We start from the raw sequence: 19,835 nt of genomic DNA on the forward strand, positions 1-19,835 counted from the left end.
AAATTTTCCAGGGATATCTCTGCAAATACAAGAATCACAGCCCTGCAGTGATGGATCATTGTGTCTTAATGTGACATTGCAAATTAATTCCCTGTCCCTAGTGCTAAATCCTAACCATCAACAAGTAGGACAGAGAGATGAGTACCATTGTGAAACACACTCAGCAGAAACCCAGCTGATAAGAAACCAAAATCTATTAGGATAGGCTGTCAAGAAACCACAGATGCAGAGAAAACACTTTGCAATGACAACCTGCTGTCATCACAAGACTAGCACCCATTGCATCACCCATATCTCCTGCACAGAAGGTGGAAATACAGGGAAAATAAATTAACTCACAAATAAAGAAGGTGAGGGAGTGGTGAGTGTGAACTAGGAAATATGTCTTTGGAACATTTTGCATTATTTGACTGATAACATCAGACATAAGGAGCCCAAATAAAATGCTAATGAAGTTAGAAGTTAGAAGATAGATATTGTAGTAAATTTTGCTATCTCAAATAAATGTGTCTGAAGGCTGTTATGATGGACAGCTTCCTGAAAGAGGAGGCAGGAGATAATACATGTGGTAGCATGAAAACTCTCTTCAGAGGAAGTGCTTAACAAGATAGACTATGTGGGAAACAGACTAAAGACTGAATGTTGCATTTTCTTGGCTTCCTCTCTTTCTTTATTATACATTGCAGAAAATGGAGAATGCTGTTCCCACTGAGGCCAACCAATCTCCTGAGATCTCTTGAGGCACTTGATGGAACATTTGTAGTACAGATTGCTTGTGTTGAGGTTAAAAGTTAAACAAAATTCTGACTTTAAACACATACCGGAAAGTATGCTTGGGCAAAACAGAATCCTCGGGGCTAACTGCTGAGTCAAATGATTAAGGTTCTGCTTGGAACAGTTCATAAAACAATTCCCAGTTTGTGTCTGACAAACTTCCTTTGTCACCTGTGGGTTTTGTTAGTTACCTTCTACCCTTCCAAGAACAAACCTGTACTTTCTGCTTGTCATCATTAAGTGAAATGAAAAGCTTTTGTTAACCACTTTGAGTTGTTTGACTGTGATAAAATAGTTTTGATTAGGGACTGGTTTATGTTACTTTCCAGAGTTTATTTTTCCTTTTAAAGGTAATATGAAACCATAGGTTAGATTTAAAGTTTTCTTAAGTAGTCTGTCCACAAGTAATAGATACTTTAGTGAAGAAAAGGGAAGCTGTCTTCACTTGCATTATACTTGCTGTTTATCTTCTTCATAACATGCAATGCGTTTTATCTGCTGTTTCCAATACCATCAGCAGTCACAACTTGCCGTTGACCTCTTTAAGATAAGTACACGCTCTTAACGTGAGCTTCATAATTCTCTTTGGAACAAAAGAGCTGAACTACCTCCTGGTTCTGCTCAGGGCAGGGGATTTGTAACACCCCCAGGCTGCAAATACACATGCTCATAAGCTTGACATGGAAATGGAGTGAAAAGTCTGTAATGAGAACTGCAGCCATCCCAAGCAGTATCACTCAGGTCCAACCTGTAGAAGGGGGTGATTGACAAAACAGAAGAGATTCAAGACATAACTAAAGGTTTGTACAGGATATTTTTAAAGCTAAACTGTTTCCATTTTGGGAAGCTGGGTGTTTTAGAGAGTGATTTACCAGCATTACTGAAAACTATTGTTGGTCAGGCTCATCAAAGGAGAGGAGGCAACTGCAGATGAACAGGTTAAAAGAAATATTCAAACAATTACCTCAAAAGTTTCAAGACATTTTAAATTTTACATCACACAGCAGGTACTTTTCCCTCAAGGACTACGTTTAAAGGAAGTTGGAAAACACGGGACTTGAGACATATGGATTCCTTTAGCATTAGTACAGAAAGAAAACAGAAGAATATTACCTTTTGAGGACTCACAGCAGAGATTGAAAAAGCAAGAGTCAATTCCAATCACTATCATTAAACTAGTTAAGCATTGTTACAGATCTCTGTGAGAAAGCTCCTAGGCCTTCAATATTTTATGTCTAATGGGCAAGAAAGTGAATGTATGGTATGCTCTAGGGGCTGTACCAATGAAAAACCTGATGCCTCCTTTTCCTCTCCTGGCTGAAGACACTCCTTCCAGATTTTGAAGGTACTACATGGACAGAGGTACTAAGTCAAGAAATTCAGCTACTGCTTTTCTGCTTCATACGCAAGTAGAAAGGAGAAGAACCTAGCATTCTATATTACTATACATCTGTTTTAAAACGGATAACCAATAGCAACAATTAATAAACAATGTGTATTTCATCTCTTTTATGAATTCTTGTGTAATTTTCAAACCTGTTCATAGTTTATATTTTTAAATACAAAATTTCAGCGTGATAGAAGTCAGACAACTGTGCACTGCAATTTTCCACAGTTGAAACAAAGAAATAATTCAACATATTAAAGATAATTCTAAGAAAAGCCCAATGCTATTTTTAATGTGTAAATGTTTGTTTGGTTTGTTGTTTTGTTTTTGTTTGTTTGTTTTTATTCTTGAAACCGTACATCAGAAAGCAGGTAGGGCTAATATATAGAACCATGGAATAATATAGTTTGGATGGGACCCTGGATGTTTGGGATCTGATTCTCTGCTCTAAGTAGGGCCAGTTTTGAAGTGGAGTCAGACTGCTTGGCCCTACCAAGCTAGCTGTAGCTCCAGGGACAGAGATTTCATCAACTCTCTGGGCAACCTACAGATTAAAAAAGCCTGATCCTTCTTGACAAGAAACACAGGTAAAAGCACAGTCAATGCATCTTGCCTGATATCTTAGGTGTTACTCGTACAGAAGTGTAAACAAGTAATTCTTAGGTCATATTAGAAGGTTTGTATTAAGGTTTTCTGGGATACCCCACCTCTAAGGTGGTCCTTTTTACTCTTCCTAGGCAGTCTTTCAGCCTACAGTCTTGGACCAGATTTCAGCAAATAATCAGGTTGACCTAAGCTCATCTCATTTTATCTCCTTTTTTTAATGATCAGCCACAAATATTGCTTCCCTTTCTTCACTGTTCTGAGGTTTGGGAGGTTGGTTGGGATTATTTTCACTGCACAAGTTAGCTACAGTTACTTAGTTATTTTTCACTGCAGAGATTAGCTACACTGTGAGACTATTCACTTTCATCATTTATATGGTAGCTTTTTAAAACAACAAAAATCATACCATGGTCTTGGCAGCACTGATATTATTAGTTCAGAGAGGTGAAGCAGGACTGTCACTTTTGTAGAATCATTATATTTAAATCAAAGAGCATTCTGCACAGTTTTTCCAAAATTCAGTAGTACATAAGTCTCCCTGTTTCAATTGCTTATGGCCATGCTTTTCTTTAATATGCAACTATGTGTTACTGATAACGATGTCAAACCAGTAGCCCTGGGCAACACAGCCTTCTGCTTTCCCTTAAAACAGTTATACTGCAGCTAGCAAGGATATCAGAGCAGTGTGCCAGCTAGGAGAGTGACTGACGTCAAGAGGAGCAATCTCTGTGTTCAGTCTGCATCAGATCTGTCAGTTACTGTGTAGTGACCAGGAAGAATTTGTTGTAAAAATAACATTTGTGTACTATAAACTGAGGAGGTAAAAAAGAACTTAAGTTCAACTGCAAACACACTTCCTCATGTGTTATCTTAAATTAAATACCATAGAAGTTCTGGAAACACACAAGCAATTAACTTTGTGTTCCCATAAACTCTACAGACACAATATGAAGGATTATGGCCAAGGCTGAGTGGGTATTTTTAGTTGAAATCTAAACCTACTTAAACCAGTTGCATTCAAATTAGCCAGTTCACCATGTATTTTCTAGTTCAAGGCTTCACTGCAGCAATGTGATAAGGGAGTGGTTTTCACCTGGGTGCTCTTTCTCCAGCCACTCCCTCGCCACAGCTGTATCTGTCACCGTGTGCTTTGTACTTCCACACAGCAGTGCTCACCATGGCAGAGCAGCCAAGAAAGTAGAGCAGGTCAGGAATTCCTGCCCAGGCTTCCTGCAGCATGGCTGGCAGCATGAGAGGGGAGAGCTGATCCCTGTGGGGATCATGGGAGGGAGCAACAGTGCAAGGGAAGGTCTGCACATCAGCAAAGTTGATGTGGCTCTCCCCCAGACCCAGATAGGCCGGGGAAACATTAAGGCATTGCATGGCTGACATTTTCTGGTGGTTGAAAAATGAAAACAAAGATTGAGAGAAGGATTTGTGGCAGTAGCATGCTGAAAGAAAGCTGTGACAGAGGGAGAAGAGAAAGAGATGAGGACGAAATTATGTTCTCTAGAGGAGGAAGAGATGATGACAGACTCAAAAGAGCGAGCAAGGACAAAAAGGTGAACAGAAGGAGTAGGAAGCAAAGAAAAACAAATAAAGGCCTTATGCAGACTACCATATGGTCACATTCACCTGGCTGACGTGGCAAAACTTTCAGTGGAGATGTAGAATCCACGAGAAAGAGGAGAGTGAGTGAGAAGAGGCAGCAGGATACTCCCTTTCCACAATTCTCCTCACACCTCTCCTCATTTACATAAGCACGTTTAAATATGCCCCAAGTACACAGCCATCTGTAGTCTTTGTTTCTTTCCACATCCCTGTCCCATCTCAGCACAGTCCACTCACATGCACCAGAGCTCCTGGGCACTGCCTCCTGTTTTGATCTATTTTAACCACTAGTGAGTGTTGAGCCAGCAGCAGCCTCTGAGAGAGCTCCTGCACGTTTTTTGCATGGACCCGATGCACCAATAACAGCTTAGCCAGGAGCCTCCACAAGGCTGTACGTGGCCATCCTCTACATCAGTCAGACACCTGACGCCAGAGATCTTCCCAAGACCCAAGTTTGCAAGGAGTCTCTGAATCTCTGGGGGTTGTAACAGGTGAGCAGCAGGCAAGCTACCTCAAGGCCAGCTGGCCAGGGATGTTAGTGCTTGCCTTTGGCAGCAACCTCAGCTTTGAAAGTCACAGATTCCACTAAATACTCTACATTTGCTAAGTAGTCCTAATGAGGCCTTGATACTTTAGTGACTTGTTTCTTAGCATCACCCTAGAAAATTAAGAGACCAGAGGTCTGAAGTAATCCCCAGAATATGTGAGTGGGTATACTTGTGTCTATGTCCTCTGCAGTGCTTGAGACCTGCAGCTTGTCTTGCTTCTACTGCAACAAACTACTTGGCATGCTCATGCCTTTCTTTGGTCTTCTTTCATCCCTTTACACTTTTAAAGACTGTCTTTCTAGATATGCTTGACTTTTAATCTATGTCCCACATGCTGTTCCTGTGGTCTTTCCTTATTATTTTTCTTTTCGTTCTTCCTAGGTGCCATAGATTATGTTTCATTTTTTTATTTTGTCATTATATGCCAATGACTGACACCTCTAATCCTGCATTCATTCCTCTGCTCAGGACTTTAGACACTGCAAAGGTGGGGCACTCTATAAATCCCACTATTGTTTATGGGAGCCATGCTGTTCTAAACAAAACATGAAAAATGATACTCAGCAGACCTTGATTTTATTCCAACACATCATTAACTGTAACTGTGAAATAGTCAAATGCATTAAAAATGTGATGTAGCAAATAGGTTTACTAATAAGGGAAAAACTGACACTTCTTCATAACTTCAGCTGAGACTTGAGTGAGCTAACTGGCAAAACATTCTGATTTATTTCACACAGGGAAAATATGATCACTGCCTATTTACAGCAATGACTGAAGGTAAGTACATTCTGTAAAGTGCTACTGAAATGTATTTCCTTCATTTCCTTGACAGAAAAAGGAAGCAATGAATGCCTTAAACCACAGAAAATATTTATAATACAGAAGATAAATGGAGGTCACATTCATTTACTGCAGCATGCAGAGTAGCCCATATTTTACTAGGTTCAGCTAGAGTTTATGGGAAATTATTTTGGTAGTTTTTCTCCTGGGCTGTGCAGCAGGCAACTGCCAACTGGGCCCTACTGTTGTTGCCTCACAAGGATGTCAATCTGGTGTTATATGTCTCACAGGGATTACTTGAGGAAGAAAAGGACAATGCTGGGCTGCTGAATGGTTTTCCTGCAGCAGTTCTTGACAATGTATTTTTCTGGATGGGGCTCTGATCAACCTGGTCAAGTGAAAGATGTTCTTGCCCAGGGGGTCAAAAGGAGTGGATCTCTTTTAGATCCTTTCCAACCCAAGCCATTCTATGATTCTATGATTATCACAAGAGACAAAGTCTTGCCTCATTAAGTCGTATGCACAAGAGACAAGAGGGAAGTCAATGCATCAGGTGCATACAAATTGCTGCTCAGATCCCAAAATGTTTTAGTCACATTCCTTTCTAGGCTACGTAAACACTCCAGCAAAACAACTTCTGGGACCTTGGATTAGAATCAGCAGATGTCAGGTACATGCCTGCAAGTACTGTTATGAAGCAAACCTGGACTACCTTCTGCAGCTGGTAAAGTCAGTCTCATGCAGGCAGTACAAAAGAACATAGAAACATTCACGATGTCAAGCCATGTCAGACATGGCCCAGGCTTTCAATGGCAATGGAGGGCACTCACACACAAAACTCAATCTTGAAATCACTGATTCTCTATTCACCTTCTTTCCAAACCTTACACAAAACAAAAACAAAACAAAACCAAAATCAAACCAAAACAAAAACCACAAACAAATAACCCCACAGCAACAGGACACCACCTGTAAATTAGAAGAGATTAGGATAGATTTCAGAAGAAAAATTCTTTTTTTTTTCTTTTAAGTGGTGCAGTTAAAATTGACCTCAAGTTAAGTACATTCCCTCTTCTTGTGTCTAGCTGAGAAAGACCTATTGCATCATTTTGGCTGGGGGCTTTTTTACCACATTTTCTGCTGGAAAAGCCTTTCCTAATTTACACGTATCTTTATTATGTGCAGCCAGCATAAAGTCCTTGTGATACACCTGTGTGCTGATGGTGTCAGCAGAAATGTAGGAGTGGCTCAGAAAAATGCTGTAAAATGTCAGAACAACTCTAAAGCAAAAGCATCATTTTCTGAGTGAAAGTTGAGCCATATGGCAATATCCAGCCGAGATTTTGGAACAATTTATCCAGGCATCTATACTGACGCATGGACAATGGTTGGCAGCAAAATGCAGGCGAAGCACTGCAGGAGATGAAGTGGGCTTGCAATTTGTAGGGGCAGGAAAAAGCTGTCACAGGTCTCCGGAGAGACAGGGAAAAGAAGGAAAGCACAAGCCTCTGGAGCACAGCCGTCCTCAGCTGGGTGAGCACATGGGCACACGGGATCTGCTGAGCTTAGGCAAGCCTAGCCCAGCCAAGCCCATCCTCAGCCTGTACTTCTCCATGAATTCCCACTAAAACATCCCGGGTGCTCTCCCTGGCCTGGGGAGCTCTGGATTCATGCAGACCACCTGAAGGTGCAGCCAGAACAGCCAAACAACATTCTGGGGAGTTTGCTTTGGCCAAGAGTGAAAACCAAACTGCTAAGAGAAGGGTAGGGTTTATTTTTCCCTTAAGAAAGGTCCTCTGGTATTTAAATACATTTTGGCTAAATTTTTGCTTGCTGTTGCTTATAATAATCCCATGGAAGCTTGAAACTAGAATATGTCTGATACCTGATACTTTTTTTCTCTTTTGATTACTGACAAATGCTGATTTATTATGGTAGGTCTGTAAGAAACACAGCTGTTCATAAAAGTCTATTTTTCTTTATACCCACCACCTTCCCCCCCAAAAAATTACATCTGCCTGGATTTTTTTAACATTTTCATCTTTTTCAGAAATATATTTGTCCAGGTACCAAAAATTCAGATTAAAAAAGGTATTTTGGGAGGAAGTGATATTTTATTTCTCCAAGACGACAAGAATTTTGAGGAAGATTTGCGTTTCATTCAAAAGACCTTTCCCCTTATATTTCCTTATATAACAAGAAAGACTTGTTGTACATTTAGCAAATAATATCTAACTGCAATATGTGCTTCTTATTTACTTTCAAACAAATTTAAGAAAACAGCACAGTGAATTTTGCAATTAAATGTAAGCGAATATAAGCTACATTTTTAATCTAGAGAAACATTCTTAGAAAATGTAACTACCACTGTTCCAAAAAGCACACAAGGATACAGATTTAGGTTAGGAGACAAAATTAGTTGCCTTGCAATTCGAAATATTTCTTAAAATATTTGTTGTTTTTAAATAGAGGAAAAATTACCTTTTGATAAATCTTCTCTGCTTGAACATGATAGATTTTACACCACAATGAAGGGTCCTGTTACACTTCCAAAGGTTCCTCTGAGCAACTGAGGTGTGACCACAGAGAGACAAATCAAACAGCATAGCTCAAGCCCACCACCTCACACGGTCTCTTTAATTTCTTGGCTCCCATATTTCCCTGAACTGTGGAGCAGTTTATGAAAAATGTTGATTTCCTCTAAGAAAAAAAAAAATTCCATGGAGTTGTTCAGTGATTTATTCTTTTCAGGTACCACAGAGAGTAGAATTATGCTGAGTTGAGATTTTGGTAGCATTTTCTTTAAGGAGTGCAGGTGCAATTGGTCATAATTATGCTTAGAGGTTGTTCCACGTGGTTTCTCACCCAAAGCAGTAAATCAATTATGGCAGAGCAAGTCCAAGCCAATACCCTAGATATTAGCTATAGTGTCAGGGACTTTCATGCATGAAGCAATATGGCATGTCTGCATCACAAAAAAAAATGCGTCGTGGAAAAGGACTAGGCTATGGTTTCAAAGGAAAAAAGAGCAAATAGTATTTCAAATAAAGCAACATATAGTTGCATTAAGTTTTACTTTAATGTTTTTGAAGGGCTGTCATTCTTACACATTTTTAAGCAAAATCACAAGCTTTTAAACCTGTATTTTTTTTAAGCTGATGGACAAAGTAGATTACCATCAAAATTCTGTCTTGGAAAAACTATTTATTGTAATAATGTTCTGGAAGATAAGTGAGTGACAGGGTTTAATTTTATCCCCCAAAAAATACTTATACTAGAAAGCAGAGATCCGACTTTGCCACTTGACAAGCTTCCAGGGAGAAAAGCACATACCACAAAATAAACACTTCCAAGTGGCACAGCTGGATACTAGCAGGACTTACCACAAGCTGAAGTTCTCTCCTGCCTTTTCTCACCCTTTTGATTTGACTAGAGCAGAAACAATTGGAGATATGACTTGCAGGTCTAGTGGCCTGACAATCTTTTTTGCTCTTCAGGATCGTATTGACATGCACTAGTCGAAGTACCAAGGAGCTCAAAGACTGGCTCTGAACTGCTTTCGTAAACCTTGCCTTCCCTTGAAACATACAAGGCAAACACTCCTGAGGATCTCACACTTAGGAACTGAATGATCCAGCACCTACAACTCACGTGAGTACTTCCACTCATTGAAAATTCAGTCTCAGTGAATATTACACGTAGTTTTCTCCACACCTACATGTGTGCCAATAAAATTTGATCAGTAGAATATCCCTGGGAAGAAAGACTTCATGTAGAAAGAAACAAATTTGGCATGGATAAAGCCAAAGAATTTAGCAGTTGAATACCTCATTGTAGAAGGGTTTTTCACAGTGATGGCCCAGCTACAATATTTACCACTATGACACATGTCATTCACTTACCTAGCTGGTACATGGTTGTACCTGCCCGTTTCACAAGGGTACCTTGGCAATTAAGGTTCAAAACTGTAACTGTGTACATCCAAATGGAAAAGGGGAGAAATCAATGAGAGCTGAGAGTGCTTGCTTTCTGGATCACCCTGACACATACTAGATGAGCTCAAAGGGATTGAAGGTGGAACATTACATCACAGGTAAGAAGTAATGGCAGTAGTGTAGGTTATGTCCAATTAAATTGTGATGGGGACAAACTGTGAACATGTCCATGGACACTGCAGTGTCTCAGCTGATGGGTGGTAACTTCTTGGAGTTCTGCTTGTATCATATCCTTGAATAGTTACTCACAAGTGAAATATTTAAAATTAAGAACAGACCTAGCAGAAAAATAGAGCAACACTAACAGTGACTGAGGAGTTATTTTAAAGGCCAGGTTCTAGGGTCAGAGGGGTGAAAGGTTTTTCCTTTAAAAGAGTGATGGGAATTTATGTAATGAAAAAATGTCAGCCTTGAGAAGGACACTACAGAAAGATATTGTGAGCATTCACTAGCACATATTCTACTAGATAGTGGAAAGTATCTTTTGAGAGCAGAGACATTCAATTTGATCTCAAAGGATTAATAAAGATACACGATCACCAGGTGACTGGGCAGGAACAATAACACATGGTTCTGTCACGTAGAGTAAGCAAGCTGTCCCTTTCTGGCTTGCGTTTGTTTCAGCAAATCCCATAGCAGTTATGCCTCTCCTTCACCACTCATCCCTTGCTCTCCCATTGACACCACTCTCTTCTGTTATGTTTCAGGAAACACAACACTCATGCTAATGATGCAGACTCCTCTGTTGACAAGGTTCTGCTTCGGTGCAAGAGTAGAAGGGGGAAAAAAAGCTCTCAAGATACGGACTGATTTTTTATGGTATCATATCCAGAGTCAAGGCCAAGAAATCTTTTAGATGGAATGACTTAATCACTTGTCATCAGAAAAGTCTTTCTCAATATGGGCTTTAACCATTTTCTCTTCTATGGAGACTCTACATGTAATATATTGCTTATTTATTTGAATGCCACTTCTAAACTATAACTGTCAAGAATTAATATGGAATAATAAAATACTAAATACTCCTCCTTTGTTTTTTAGGCACTTTATATGGAAAGAGATCTTTGGTGAAAATATAAATTTGAACATTTGTTATACTAATGTTCTAAAAGGTAAGCTATTCCAGACTGGAAATAAAGTCAATACATCTGAGAAAAATTATATACATTCAGCTACATGAACAGTTGTACAATCTTCCCTCTCTATTGTCTTTCCTCAGTTTATTGAGACTCTCTGTGGAATTACGACTTTCTTTTCCTTCCAAATCAAATAATTTTCTATTCAGCAATTTTCATTTTGGAGTCCATGGAGTACACTTCATAGTCATTAAAAGTTACAAGTAGTATTGGAAAAAGTTCAATGGACCATAGATCATTTATGAGCTTTTCTGTCACAGCATCAAAGTCTGAGAAAAACATTTGCTAATGTTATTTCCTCTTCTCTATTGTTCCTACTCCATGTCTGAACACCAAAAAGCCTTGAAGAATTCAAATATTTAAACAGCTACAACAAAAAGAGTTACCCAACTCATTAATTTTGAAAGAAATTCAGCATAAAAGTATCACTTTCAGCGAGTCAGTTCTACCACTCTGGTCTTCTTTAAACACACAGATTGCTTCTCACCACCTTGCTGCCCTGCAAGGGAACTTTCTCTCATATTAAACACCTCACCAGCTCTTTTTATGTCTACAGTGTGCCTTTTGCCAAAGTGGAAAGAGCCCAACAGAAGTGAGTCAGACATCTACCGAGGCAAGTTTGATCAGGTCTTTTTTTTGCTAAATGAGGTGTTTGGGCAGAACAAAAGAGCATCTACCTGAAAAAAAAAGGAAAGAAACCTGGGTCATTTCAAGCTATGGAGAAATTAGAAAACAACCAAAATGAAGATAATAATTATTTAAAGAGGCAACCTACGTAATCAGAATTTCACCTCAGTAGTTAATGCCGATGCCCTTCATTATTACACCTGTAATAATGTGCTACCAGGGCCAGTACACACTGTGAGACTGTCACTATGAACTCCATGAAGATGCTGGCACTTCTCACTTCAGGGAGCAAAATCTCTGCTTAGGGATGGGATTTGGCTTTCATTAGCCTAGTCTGTGTTGCCACTTGGTCTGCTTCCAGAGATGTTATATGGAAGGTCTGGGGGTCTGAAGGGATGCCAAGTTAGGAAAGCAATTCACTTCCTTCAAGGGGCCATTTGCTTTTCTTTCTGGTCAGGAAATTGGCTGACAAGAAGTAGAGCTCCTCACTGCTGCTACTGGATGCTGTCCAAATTTCGTCCATGTTTTGGGGGTGAAAGAATGACCTGTCTGGAGCATGCCTGGCAAGTGGTCACAGCTAATGCTGTCAAAGCCACACAGCTCCGTGTTCCTCCTTCCTGTTCCTCTTCTTTGCACGGGGGTCAGCCTAGGGCATCAGCCATCCTGCACGTCTTCTGTCAGGAGGCTTTCAGCACCATAAGCACAGCTCAGGCAAAGCTTGGTGTCGTGGTTTAGGAAAGGTACTCCCCAGTTTAGTGCTGGCCCTGGGAGTCTCCAAAGCATGCTGCTGCTGTGGACACACACATTCACAGAGCTATGGAATTACAGCTTGGAAATTCCTTTCAGGCCTGGATTTCTCCAGTCTCTCAGGTCCATTCCCAGGCTGACAAGCTGACTACAGCTTCAGTTAAGGGAAGCAGTCTCCCAGAGTGATAACTTGGTGAAAAACAGAAGGGAATTCATAATAAAGATTAACACCTGGTGTCTTTCCCGTGGGACATCCAGACATGCTGTCCCAGGGGATGTTTGTCCCAATCGTCCAATGAGCTACTGTCCTGTCCTAGCTGCACATAACACACTTTAAATATGGGATGTCTGTACAATAAAGTTGGCCTTTTTTTCCCAAAAGAGGTCCGTGTGTGTTGCTGTCCTTTCTCTCTCCCTGCACCACATGCTGCTCGCTCTTCCCTTCTTCCCACAGTGCATGGAACTGGAGGCACAGTAGGTAAAGGCCATGGATTTAGATGAGAACGGTTTACTGGAAACAGCAATGAGATGAGAAAACAAATACTGACAGCAACAATATTTGTAACAAAGTTTACAACAGGGAGAGCAATTCACTTGCAAAAATGCTCACTGCAGAGCTTGACCTGAGCACAGCCACACGACCTCGACTGTTCCATACAGCTTGGAAATGGCATTATTCAACCTCTCCCTCCGGGTTGGAATCAGTATTATTCAACTGCTCCTTCCAGCTTGGAACCGGTGTTACCCCACCTTTCCTTCCATCATGTTTACTTGACTGGAAGGAAACCTTTTTCCTTGGAAGAGACTCCCTTCCCACTGTCCCTGGTAGTGATGTGATGTGGTATAGAAAAACCTCTGGGCCCTAACCATGCTCTTCCTCGCTGCTGCAGAAATTGACCTTGTCCTAGCTGGAATCAAAATACTTGGCATCAGCCCCAAGATATGTATTGTAGCAATAATGTAGTGATTCCTGAAATACTGCTGCACTGTTATCAAGGTCTTCTCTATCATGCCACTGAAGGTTGTGATTTTGCCACAAATGTAATTGGGTAAATTTGATATTGGGTACAGGTCTGCTGTTTCTGGGTGTTTTTCATTCTTATGGGGACATGAGAATCCAGATTTTCACATGTACAAAAAGTTCCCTCAACGCCAAGGGCTTTTCTTCTCATTAGCAAGTAGCAGAAAAAAAAATCATAATCTTGCTGGGGATTTTGCTTCCTATTTTAAAATGAAAGGGCAAGCAATGCAATCCTGGTGAAACTAGACTTCTAAAAGCATAGTTCTCCATCTCATCACCACCATCTCAATATCTCATCAGCACCATTGAGGCAGAAAAGATAAAAATGTCAACGCCATCACAGGAAATCCAGATTTCCTGCCACTATAGTTGTTCCTTTCTATAAAATGCAATTAGAGCTATTGTTAAAATACATATCTCAAGGGAGATTTTCCAAACTGCAAAAGTAATTATTGTATTTTTCTTTAGCAATACACAAATAAACCTGGTCATCCAGGTACTTTATACAGATGCAGTGTATCTGAGGTATAATTTCCGGGAGATGCCCATGGACTTGACATGAACAATCAGCACCAGAAAGGAACTGTAAATTTTGTCTTTCCAGTGGCCTACACATGATGGGCACCGCAGATGGAGTTAACTGCAATCTTTTGCAAAGTCACTGACGATAAAGGGAATTACAGACTGACCTGAAAGTGGGTGAATATATAAAGGTGTTTGTAAAAAATCATGTGCAAATTACTTGAGATTTTGGGATCAGCAGTTTTAAAATAGTCTGTAGTATATCAAAACTACTTGCAGAAAATACATTTTCTTTCTGACATGTACTTTGGAACAAATTTTGAGGAAGGTGTGAATCGTAGGCCTTGGATGGAAGTCATCGTTATACCACTCTGAAACCACAACCATTGCCCAAACCAGGTAAAGTAAGAGGAGAACAGCAAAAAAAGCTGTCTTTGCCACACGTGGCATAGTCTGTGCTTTACTGAGTCCAAGTGGTGGAGTGAGGTTGTTTCCCCCTTTCACCCAGAATACTGAGATAGCTACAGCTTGCTTTGTGCAGCATGCAGAAAAGTCACAGAACCTCCTACCATCAAAACTCCTCTGTAATGTGTGATTAAAAACTTCACAGAGAGTCAAGGATCCCACTGAGCTCTCACAGCATATCTGGGTGTGCTGCTCAGATCCCAGCTGAACAAGCTTTCAGATGGGTGGTCACTTTGCTGATCACTAATGTGTAACATGAGCAGCTAGAAAGGAGAACTCAAGAATGACTACTGAAAATCCATTACCTCTAAGAACTTTTCCACAGCTCTCTGTTTTCACCACCGTGTTAAACAGCCATTCAATCCCAGACAACAATACACATTTCTTTCACAGCAGTCAGTGTGCCAGCAACATTTATATGTTGGGAGGTGAACTTGCACTTATTCAGCAAAAGTAAAAGGAACAGAGTTTGCTTGAATAAACATGTTTAACATGCCATGGCATCAGCTGCTTGCTGCTGGGAGAGAAGAACTGAAATGATACATTTTTCATCCTCCACTAATCTACTGCTGCAATGAATGACCTGTTAAACACCCTTCAAAGCTGACAAGCCAGGAAGGCTCAGGTTGTTCAGGTCGCTCTTGCAACAGTGAGCACTGTTAAGTTCAACAGACATTGGCTGCAGTGGTTTCTTAGTAAGGCTGCAGAGAGCTATTTGCTGCTAATTAACCTCTGGCTGAGCATCTGATACATCCTAAATCGTGGCTGTGACTTTTCAGCGAGGTGGGCTCTGTGGCCTGAGAGGTCTTTCCACTCTCAGACTGTGATGCTTGCATATTACTGCTCTGGAACGGTTTACTTCCAGAGGACTTTTTAAATAAGACCTGAAATCACATTAAGTCATCTCTATTCTCTTTTCCCTTCCTCTCTGGGTATTTTCCTCCTCTGACTATACACACTCATTCCTACTGTTTTCCAGGAGCATTGACAATGAGAAAACAGCAACATTTGTCTCTCTCTCTGTTCACGTGACTGGAATTTATTTTCCTCTGAAATATCATTCATCAAACAATCACAGCTCATGTAAACTTGTATAACTGAGTTCCCTGGGCCACTTCCAAGATTAGTACTTGGAATATCTTAAGCTAGAAGCAAGTATGTCACTTATTGAGACATTAAAGACATTGAACTGTACCAAGTTCATTTCTCAGTTAAAAGAGCTTAAGGTCAAGGACTACCACTCAAAATAAGGGAGAGATGCAGATGGGTTTTTCTATCTGTGGTTCAGTTCACATGTAGGCTTTAACTGAACACTCAAACACCCAGGATTAGCTGGTTTTGATAGTGTTTTTCCAGGCTAGTTGCAAATATCAGGATTTTAACTTTGCTTTGGTTTGTTTTCAGTCAACAGTGGTAGCAGAAATCATAATGCAGACTAATCCAGCAGGAATTTATCCCTGAAAATGTGCAAGCAAAAATGACACACACAAATTGTTTTCCATTATTACATTGGTGAGTAAAGTTCATACTGTCTATTGTCAAAACAAATCCTAATAACACTCTGACTTTTCTTTAGGCAGCTCATAGCATAAGAATTTACCTAATAATCTTTCCTGAATAGCTGTGCTTCCCCCCTTTCTTCCTTTATACTATTGTAAAGGAAGAATTGTATTCTCCTTTTAATTTTTCTTTCAGTATTCACCCTTGCTGATAGCCTCATAATACTTTCCATTTTAAGAACTTTCAGCCCATATTCTTCTTGGTGTGATCATGAATCTGTAGTTTCAGAGGAAAATTCTGCTTGGTGATTTTTAGCTTCTTCAAAACTAGTACCCAAGTTATTTCCCAGCACCTTGAGTCTTCATAGTAAAGGAAGAGGAAAAAGTAAATTCCTGGCTTTGCTCTGTCACAAGCTAAAGTAACAGGGTCTCAGTATGTCTGCTTTTATTTTCCCCAGGAGCTGAGTGAGAACACAGGAGAAGTTGAGAACAAAAGTGAGTTAAACTCTTCAATGAAGTCTGGCACCCACAGGTTTTTCTTTCTGCATCTTCCATATAACACAGATTTTACCTTTTGCATCTTCATATAGCATTCATTACCACTCATGACTGCTACTTCTGTTTCATTTAGTCGCAGGCTAAACCTATTGTCCTTTTCTGGCCACGTCTTATTCACTCTACTGCTCATGACAAGGGGTGCCAGGCAGTGGGTCATTATAACCACTCTAAGAAGGAGTTTTAAACTGATGGATAGATCCAGTTAGCAAACAGTGTATTCAAGTGGTCTCAGAAGAGTAGGAAGCGTGATATTGACAAGAACAAAGTCATGTGTTTGTTGTCTTCTAATAAATGCAGGAAGTGTCTCATTATCAGAGTGGAGATTCTCAGATGCAGTTTTGCAGAATTGCAGACTATTTCTGCTGATTACTGCTGGTTACTGCTGGGGAAAAAAAAATGGTCTTGGAGGAATTTTAATTTAGTTTCTCTTCCCACATCAGGATGCCTCCCTCACTTTCACCTAAAATACACTTATTATTAATTATTATTTTTTCTGAAAAAGTAGTTCCTTTTGTATTTACTTGAAAGTAACAATTGAATTTTTCATCCTTATGGTCATAGAATAAACCTTTTCTTTTCAAATTCACAAGTAAATTATTAACAGAGAAATTACCTAACAAAGGCTAGAAAAGTTATGTCCAAAGGGGTTTTTTTATTTTATTTGAGAAATACCTTCCTCATATCTATGAACAAAGTTTCAAAACTCTTTTGTAAGGAAGAGTTAGAAGTGAGACACCTGACCTTTAAGAACACTCAGCTTGAAACAAAAGTTACAGCGTCTAGAAGCCGTAAGTAAAAGAAAAGTATCATAATGCCAGGTGATGGATAAACATATTCCAATGTGGATTTAAATTGTCATGCCATGCCAATATGCTGTCAGTCCTGAAAGATTAGTCTGGCATTGTAAAGATTTTCATCCAACAAAAGTACTGAGAAGTTAAAAGTATGCTGTCTAGTTTTATATCAACAAAATGTAGAGTTATATTAAGTAAATACGAAGAAAATTGTATAAGAGGTATAACTGTTGACATGGAGGTTTAGAAACAACAAAGGGAGCCTTTTAAAATGTCATTGCATTCAGATAAGAAAACGTATCTTTTATCACTTTAGCAAAAGGGGGGGCAGCCCTCAAAGTACAGTTTCCAAGAAAAACAGACATTAACTCACGGGGAAGAGAAATTTCACCTTTTCACCAGCTTAATCCACACATGTTTTAGGGATACCTGATACTTTTATTTATGTGTTTCATATCCTATTCCCTTACAAACTTTTTGTTAGCTTAAGTAGCACAGCCTGTAAAGGCAGCAGAGCTGGCACAGTAAAGGGCTGACACTAAGCAGTCCAAACATGGTTAACGAGTGCCTGCTGCAAACACCACGGAGGGCACAGCCCAGGCTGCCCCAGCCCTGGTCCCCACATGCAAGGTTCCCTGCTGGCAGGGGTGCAGGCACCAGGACACCACAGGAGATTCCCACTCCCCTGCCCACCCATCTCCGAGGCTGGGATGAGACTGGCCAAAAGCTGGGTTATTGTCTCAGGAAGCTCTGCATGGAAAGTAAATTTTTTCATGCCAGTCATGAGCTGAAACACTTCAGCATCCTCCCCCAGAAGTATGTGTTGCACTACAACAGCTTGGGAAAATGCAGGAAGAGGAGATTTGGAAGTTTTTGTGAATCTGAGTGTAAAACAAGAAACATACAAACAAAAAAACAAACACACCAAAAAACCAAACAAAAACAACAACAACAACAAAAAACAAAAACAAAAACGAACCAAAAAACCCAAGAAATAAAGGCAAGGGGTATGGGGGAAGGTGTGATGAACTCTGGTTGCTGCCATTCCACACTTTCATCTTGAAGTGATATTAATGGTATTCAACGACTAACCATGTGAGAAATGCATCTTTGTAGCTGGAGCACAGAACTGAGGGCCAGGAAATCCTCAGTCCTGTGCTGGGACCCTGAGATGGATTAGTCTTGTGGCTTTGGCTGGCTGAATTAGATTTCCTTTCTCAGCAAGTTTGCCTCAGCCAGGGAGGTCAGTGACGATCGCATCTTGTGGAGAAACAACATGTCCAGCCCGTGGCAGGGCGGCTGAGGGTGACAAATGACATTGTGACTCCCAACCGAACAGGGAGCAGGGATGCCCTCCCCTCAATCCCTGGGACTGATCCTGAAACACTGAAATCAACAGAGACCCAAAACTAGGGCAGACAAGAGAAGGATCTCTCTCCAGAGCCCTTGCAAGCTTTGGGCCTCACCAGGATAGCTGGTGGTCACCGTGTGTCTGTTTGTGCCAAAGAAGGACATAAATAGGACAAACATGAAATGCCATCCTGGACCTGCAGCTCTAGGAATACAGCCCATGCATTTAGTTCTGCATTCTGAGAAACAAATCTCCATTTCAGTCACCTTCTCCCAGGTCAATTGTTTCTCTGTCTGCCTCCTTCCCTGTGTTGTTGCTTTATGCATGAATGGGGGAACACACAATAAATTCAAAAATGCCCTGAGTGGGAGTGGTGGTGATTATTAACACCTTCTGTGCCCACCCTCCATCCTGGAGGATAGGAAGGCTCACCAAGCACAGCCTTTTTCCCAGCTTTGCATGCAGCTTGCCTCCACTTCTGCTCCACTGTGCCACTATAGCAAGGCCCCTGCTGCTGCCCACCTTGACCCACCAGCATTGCAGCCCGGGAGATGCAAGGTGGCCATAAGATGCCATAAGATGTTATACTTCTCTGCCTGCCTCCATGCTCCACTTCTCCTTTCTCTTCTCAGAGAGAACCCCCAAAATTCAGTTCCTACCACTGGAACTCTAATAATTCCTGCAGGGGTGGAAGCTCCTCCGTATCTAAGTCCCCAGTTTTAATTCGTCAAGAATATTCCAGTTACACACCAGCTGTTCAGGCTATCACATAAGCAGCAGCCTCAACAGAAAGACCAAGGCCTGCAAGGGCAGAGGAAATGAGCTAAGCTCTTGCCCTCCACAAGTAATCCTTCCAGACCATGGTGGAGGTTCAGTGGCTGCAGATGCTGTGGGAAGGTTTAAAGAGCCACTCTGAGTTGTGTTCAGGCAATGAATACCAGACTGCAGTCTCTGATCTGTTGTGTTAGCATTACATTTATCTTTGCAAGCATGGAATTCAATTCACTGCACTTTCAAAAATGTGTGTTTTAAATAACTCAACCCTAGAAATGTGTATGTTCTCATAGTTTCACATCAGCCTTTTGCACAGCTGCCAAAAGCCTTCACACCCCCTTGCCTAGCCCACCTGTGTAAACACTACAAAAGTTGCTCTTTGTGAAGCACAGGTAGAGTCTTGTGGTTTGGTAATGAGCAAAAAAGGGGACAGAGGAGTTCTTTGCAACAGCTGTGGGAGGGTTCTGCTCTATCTAAGTTGCTGTGCATTAGAGGGTAGCTTTTACACTTCTCTTACAAATAACATTTGTTCAAAAGTATTGTAGAGGGCATGTTTGACATTTCTGACCAAACTAATGTTTTTAGAGCCTCTTTAAATGTTTTCTGATTGAATGGCATTGCAGAAAGGAGCAGATAT

At 40.7% G+C, this 19,835-nt stretch overlaps 1 long non-coding RNA gene across 1 annotated transcript; it reads left to right on the forward strand.

Annotated features, from left to right (window-relative positions):
* The first annotated feature begins 5,601 nt into the window (after nt 1–5,601).
* Nucleotides 5,602–10,750, forward strand: LOC148219855 (uncharacterized). Its single transcript, XR_015799693.1, has 3 exons — nt 5,602–5,706; nt 9,207–9,360; nt 10,412–10,750. It is a non-coding gene; the product is annotated as an uncharacterized LOC148219855 (long non-coding RNA).
* Nucleotides 10,751–19,835: the final 9,085 nt, after the last annotated feature.

The sequence above is a fragment of the Sturnus vulgaris genome, chromosome Z (assembly GCF_052056855.1).
Source record: "Sturnus vulgaris isolate bStuVul1 chromosome Z, bStuVul1.hap1, whole genome shotgun sequence".
NCBI lineage: Eukaryota > Metazoa > Chordata > Aves > Passeriformes > Sturnidae > Sturnus > Sturnus vulgaris.